Below are 7,394 nucleotides of genomic sequence, written 5' to 3'. Positions count from 1 at the left end.
AAATAAAAAGTACTTTCAGCCTCACAAACATAGTTAATGTTTAACAAAAATAATATTTCCTCCACTCTGGCCGTTTAGATAAATAAAACAACTGATGAAATCAATAATGGTGGATAAAGTGCTTTAGTAGTCTATGTTAGTATGTCTATGTCTATATCAGTCTTTGTCCATACATCTCCATCATTTGTTTAGCTGTGTCTGGGTTATAGACTGTGCAACAGGCTTTGTAAAATCAAGCTTTTGTTGTTTGGCTGGAGTGGCTTCTCCTTTAGCGTCGGCGGAGCTGACGTTAGCAGCAGCATCACCTGTGTTACCTTCAGGGTCTTTTTCAACTAGCTTGGTAGATGCCTGTTGTTTCTGAAGATGTTTCATCAGATTAGAATTGCTATTTTTTGATGTGGCTAGAGTTTTCGAACCTCCACAAAGATGACAGGTCACCAAAATATTCCTTATGTCTTTTACTGTCAGAAAGGAAAAATAATGTGCATATTTCCATGAGAAAAAAGCAACGCCTGGACCGTCGTCGACTGCCGCCATTGTTTTAATTCATTTACTTGCGTGTCGCTGCGCAACGTGACGCACGTCCGCTTCACGTCCACCACGGAAACTGTAGTCCTAGGTTATGCACGTGAAGTAACGAGTAACGAGCCTGTTTAAATCGCAGTAACGATAACGCGTTACTGATTTTGACAAAGTAATTGGTTACAGTGCTCGTTACCGCAAAAGTAACGTAGTTACTGTAACGCGTTACTTAATAACGCGTTAGTTCCAACACTTTTCAAAAGTGATATACAGGAAGAGGGCCTGCTTCACTTCCCAAAACTGAAAAGTCAAGCTTCAGGAACATAGCATCACAATTATGTGGAATTCCTGGAAAAATTGATTAAATATTTGAAAACCGGTTTGAAGATTTCCCTCTGGGAAAACAGGTCTTACTGTGTATTGAAAATCCATTCCTGGTGAAAAATATCAAAGAATTCTCAATTGAAGCCCTGAAGGTCTGCCCATGGGCTAGTGCTGCTTCTCTTCAATCAGAGCTGATTGAGCTTCAGGAAAACCTTGCACTGCAGGAATCTCTTTGTGACCCAGGCACCTTTTGGATGAAGATGGTCCCTGCAGCAGGTGTCCCCGTCTTGCAAGAAATGACCCTGAACATTCTCACCATGTTCCCTTCACCATGCTCATGTGAGTCAGCCTTTTCAACGATGACTATGGGGAAGAACAAGTACAGGAGTACACTCACTAATGAACACTTACACCCAGTGTCTACGCCTGGCCCTCACACCTTTTGTGTGAGGTCCAAGTTTAAAGAACTGGTGGCACGAAAAAGGTGTCACTTTTCACACTGATGTGGACAGAACACATCATCCTTTGTGCATAGTTCAAATATTCTTTGTGGTTTTACTGCCTTTTTTTTTTCTGAGTTCTAATATTTGAATTACATCATCACTGTTCCGGACCCTGGACCGATTGGAAATTTGGTGAGTGGACCTTTTGATTTTCTAATTGAGTACCCCTGCTATAGGCTATGGGGGCTGTTTGAAACTTTGGCTCTGACAAAGACGTTTCTCAATTATTCCAGATTTGTCGAGATGTTTAGCAAATACAAAAAAACACCCGTCCAAAATGCACTCCAATTTAAATCACGTCACTTTTTGGAACTAGGCTATATATCATTAGAATGACATGTTAAATATAAATCCTAAATCAAGATATAAATCTTACATCTAAATCGTAATCTTCTATCTAAATGTAAATGCTAAATCTTCTATCTAAATCGAAATCCTGAATCCTATTAGCTCTGACTCCTAACCAGTCATATTTCATAGTGAAAACAAACAAACAAAAAGTACAATTACAATTTATTAACCACATTTATCAGAGGCCCACTACACCCCTGCAGGTGTTATCTGTTAATAGATTTAGGATTTTGATTTAGGGTTTAGCTTTTCGATTTAGGATTCAAATGTAGATATAAAATGTAATTGCAGTGAATGTTGGAGGGGGGTGTTTATTTGCTAAATCTGTGAGGAGAAAAATGCTTGGGCTAAATCTGGAACAAGTGAAGCAGGTTTTTGAGCAGCAAAAGTTTACAAAAGGCCCCCCATACTTACGTATCCACTTACACATGCACATAGTCTTAGCACATAGCAACTTTGCACTGCTCGGTATAAGCCAATGTGGATGGTATAATGCCGCAATGATGTCTAACCCTTACCCTGGAACTAGGGCTTCTCGATTATGGGAAAAATCATAATCACGATTATTTTGGTCAATATTGAAATCACGATTATTCAAACAATTATTTTTGAGTTTGAAAACATGTTGTATTTCAGCATGTCTTTCCCAAAAAAAACGTTGTAACTGAGAACCTTTTTGCCTTAAAGAATTACACAAAATGGTCAAAAAGAAAATCTTCCAATCTAAAATAATATACAGATATGTATCAGCTGTTCTGCCCTTTAAAACATTTTTTTTTTTTTTTTTTTTAAATCGAAAAACTCGATTATATTTATTTTGTGATGACGCAGACTAGAGTCAGGACCAGGACCAGTCAGAACCCTTTAGTCAAAAACTTTGAGGTGTAAGGATAAGGATCAGGGCACAGCTAGGAGAAGAGATCACGATGTGCAGCAACCGGATAGGCTAATAGAGCTTGACCTTTCCTCTGACATCAAACAGTTGCAGAAAGCAGACCTAGCATTAAACCCTGGTTTGATAAGGTCTCAGGGATAGAAAATATTTGGTAACCCTAACCCTAATTTTAAAAACCCTGAAAAAACAAATAGAATGGAAACGCTTTTTCAAAATGTAAAATTAAGTTATGGATTGCACTATAAAACAACATCAAAACAATAAGAAATCAACAAAAGAAAAGTGACACATAATAGTTAACCCACTTCCCCAGAAAGCCACAACTCACAAGTTTCCTGTAGACTGAACATTGGATTCTACTACTATGCTCTGATTTTTCTCTGAACTTTTCATATGCAACTGACATATCAGCTTCAAGGTTTTCAGTGAATCAACGATTACAGAATACCGCAGTGAGAATATTTTAGGCAGATGTCTAGTCTAGTCATCAACAGAAAATCAACGGCTTTAGACGGGAGAAAAATGGATTTTGGCGTTCTTGCGTGTGCGTGAGAGCATGAGATTGATGCTGAAAGCCCGGGTGACACACCAGATGCACCAGAGTTGGAAACCTCAGAGATCGTGAGATTGTGTGCTTTGCTAGCGTAACGGGAAGAATGAGGCGATTGCTTTACCACGGTCACTAACAATAACCGTTATGAATTGTGGTCATTCAGTTCCATTGATAGGTAACCTGGGTTTCAATAAAACCTTCTGCAGGATAGCTAGACACTTTTTATGACCAGGGATGTATACTCAAGTGTAAATATTGTATATGTTAAACACGCCGGCTCACTACAGCTAAGGGAGTACCAAGAACCCACTTCCAACCAATGACCATTGTTGGCACACAGTGAAGTCGGCCTTCAGCGACTACACCAGGCTGAAGGGGTGGACCACCACACAGGCCAGGGGGATACCTCGCCTGATGTCTCCCCTGGCAGCGCTCCTCTGTCCGAGTGACAGACCTGCCACCTTACCGCCTGCAGAGACAGCTGTGGTACATGTCTTTTGTCTGGGCCCAACAGAGCGGCTGTCCTTGCTCTCCTCTGTGCTGTCGGCCATGACAGTTGGCAAGGAGTATTTTGGTCCAGACGACATGGAGGTAGTCAGGTTGTGACAGCGGGGCGTTGTTAGATTTCAGCTTATTTCTAAACTGTTCGTATAGACTCTGCGTTGTGTATTTCTCTGTTGTAGTAGTAATTCTTTAAGTCAAGACAACTTGACAGGTTGGATCAGAGGGTTGAATAGATGGTTTATTCCAGGATGTAGTACAGCAGGATACAGAATAATCTATAGTGTAGGCGGGTGAGGAGCAGTCTCCAGACGTGCTCCTTGGCTGTCGATCCCTCTACTCACCGAACCAAAGGTTTCGGGCGAGTATTATACGTAAGAAAACGTGAATAACAAAAGAACAGAAGCAGTCTCTACCTTGATAAAGTATGTGGCCCTGGCTATGTCCCAGACAGCCTGGTTGATTCGTCCTTGTTGGGAAATATCATTGTCCTTGTTGGGAAATCATTCCTCTCTAAAACATTGGAACGTGCCGTCGCTAACCAACTGTCCTCCTATCTCTCATCTAACAACCTGCTTGACCCTCACCAGTCAGGCTTCAAAAAAGCACACTCCACTGAGATGGCTCTCCTCGCGGTGACTGAGTCCCTCCGTGCGGCCAGAGCCTCGTCCCTCTCATCGGTTCTCATTCTCCTTGACCTGTCTGCAGCATTTGACACTGTGAACCACCAGATCCTCCTCGCCACTCTCGCCGAACTTGGCATAGCTGAATCTGCCCTTTCCTGGTTCACATCCTACCTGATGAATCGCACTTATCAGGTAACATGGAATGGCTCCTTGTCCAAACCTTGCACGCTTGATACAGGTGTCCCTCAAGGCTCTGTACTGGGGCCTCTTCTGTTCTCCCTCTACACCAGATCTCTGGGCTCTGTAATTACATCCCACGGCTTTTCCTATCACTGCTATGCTGACGACACTCAGCTATTTCTCTCCTTTCCCTCATCTGACAAAGCCCTGATTGCAACACGCATATCTGAATGTCTGGCAGAAGTCAGCACCTGGACAACTGCCCATCACTTGAGGCTTAACCTCAACAAGACTGAGCTCCTCCTTATACCAGGGAAAGATTGCCCACACATGGACTTACTGGTCACTGTTGAGAACATCACTGTATCTCCTTCTCCAACTGCCAAAAACCTCGGTGTAGTGTTGGACAATCAGTTATGCTGCACCGCAAACATCACTGCGGTGGCCCGATCCTGCAGATTTGCACTTTACAACATCCGCAGGATCCGGCCCTTCCTCACAAGGGAAGCAGCTCAGCTTCTAGTCCAATCACTGGTCATCTCCCGCCTCGACTACTGCAACTCGCTCCTGGCTGGACTCCCTGCCTCTGCGATTAAACCCTTGCAGCGCATCCAGAATGCGGCAGCGCGCCTCGTGTTTAACCTACCAAAGTTCTCACATGTAACCCCCCTCTTCCGAGACCTCCACTGGCTCCCTGTAATAGCTCGCATCAGATTCAAGATGATGGTACTGGCATACAAGGCAGTCGATGGAACTGCCCCTGCCTACCTCCAAGAATTAGTAAAGCCACACACCCCAGCTCGATCCCTCCGCTCAACTACCTCAGCCGGACGTCTGGTATCGCCATTGCTAAGAGCAAGCAAAGGTCGATCAGCGAAGTCACAACTTTTCTCTGTTTTGGGACCTCAGTGGTTGAACGAGCTCCCTACCGATGTCAGGATCGCAGAGTCGCTCACCAGCTTCCGCAAAAGACTTAAAACTCACCTGTTCAGAGTTCACCTCGACTCTGCATAGAAACCAATGCACAGCCACTATTGAATGTTATACGTCCTGGCACTTGTACATTGCACTTATTCAAGGTACTTAATTATGTAGCATCTACAGTAGCTGCTATCTTTGCTTTACACGGGGAATGGGTTAGCCTAGCGATTGTAATACTTGCACTTGGTTCTATGAACATCTTTACTGTACCGACAGCGATATATTGTTTCACTTCTTATGACAAATGTACTTAATGTAACAAATGCACTTATTGTAAGTCGCTTTGGATAAAAGCGTCTGCTTAATGCCCTAAATGTAAATGTAAATGAAATAAACAAACGGAGGTTTGTTAACACCTGATATCAGTGGGAGAGGCACTGGCCTGTTCCCAGACTTAGAAATGGGAACACAGAGATACACCAAAAAACCAACATTCTACAGCGTCAAATGGGGTTGGCCACCATGGGTCACCGGTCCATCTGCCTTTCCCAGACATCAGATCCCATCTGCGACAGGGCAGGCCTCATCCAGGGCCTGCTAGCCCCGGACGGGCTGTCTGGGCCACGGCCCATGGAGGTCCTAGCGCACCAGCAGACTTTCCGAGAGAATCAGTCCTGGTTTGGGCCGTTTGTCACACGCTCCTTCCACAATGCCGCCAGAAAGCGGGGTCTTTCACGGTCCCCCCAAACCAGCACACCGCCTCCACCTCCACCCCCTTCACTGCCGCAGCAGGGCCAGGCAGAGGGGGATCCCGGGCCCCCGCTGGACCCCCCGGAATCAGCCAAAGCTGGCGCCAATGTGGGACTGGCCTCCACTGTCGTTTTCTTTCCTGTCTAATAATGATTCTTTACCCATTATAATAATAAAATATGTACCCAGTAGTTAATTATAACTACAGGCGAATCATAATAATTGTACCCTATAGTCAGATTTTGTTCTTAACATTGTACGGGGGCATCTTTTCTTCATCTGTTAGTTTAACTTTTTAATACATTTCCTTCCAACATGAATTTAATTGGAGTCAATGCCATTTTATATGGATTTAATCATATATAAGGTATTTCTATCTTCATGGGTAGAATATTTTATGCACATTTATTTTATTTGAAAAACAATGAGTATCAGTGATTGTATGTAACTCTATCAAAGTTTCCGGTTCGGAAAGTAAATGTTCTAGTGTGGAGTGCAATAAATGAGGAGACGAGACTCTCCACTTCAATATAAAACTTAATCTCAACCGAGAGTGAGGTCAAAACGGATACACCAGGTTAAACCGGAACTGCTATGACATTACCCTTTCCCTTAAAGGTACGACGGCCCTCCAACAGGAAACGGAAATGACGGGTGGTGAGGAAAAGAGCCAGGAGCTCCCTGTCGAAGGCGCTGTATTTCCTCTCGTTGTCACGGAGGTTCCTGCTGAAAAAGGCCAGCGGTTGCCAGACTCCGCCCACCCACTGTTCACACACAGCCCCCACAGCGTAATCAGAGGCGTCCCTAGTAAGAGCAACAAGGGTGGTCGGAGACGGGTGCCCCAGCAGAGCAGCGTTGGCCAGCGCGGTCTTGGCAGCATCGAAGGCATCAGTCATCTCTGGTGACCAATCCAACACGTCCGCCGGCCTCCTGCCCCACAAGGCGTCGTACAAGGGTCGCATGAGTTGGGCCGCATGGCGGAGGAAACGGTTGTAGAAGTTCACCATGCCCAGGAACTCCTGCAGGGACTTCACAGTGTGCGGGCGTGGGAAACTGGCGATGGTGTTCACCTTGGCAGGGAGGGGTACAGCCCCCTGCGAGGTGACATGGTGGCCAAGGAAAGTGATGGACGACCGGCCTGGTCGTCCATCGACCACTTGGCTGGGTTGACGATGAGACCGTGCTCACTGAGCCGACCGAACAGCTGCCGTAGATGCGTCAGGTGGTCGTCTGCGGACGCACTGGCCACGAGAATGTCGTCCAAGTAA

This window comes from Pollachius pollachius, assembly GCF_949987615.1.
Source record: "Pollachius pollachius genome assembly, chromosome: 8".
Lineage (NCBI taxonomy): Eukaryota > Metazoa > Chordata > Actinopteri > Gadiformes > Gadidae > Pollachius > Pollachius pollachius.
The sequence above is the reverse complement of the archived record's forward strand: the minus strand, read 5'-3'. Positions refer to the sequence as shown.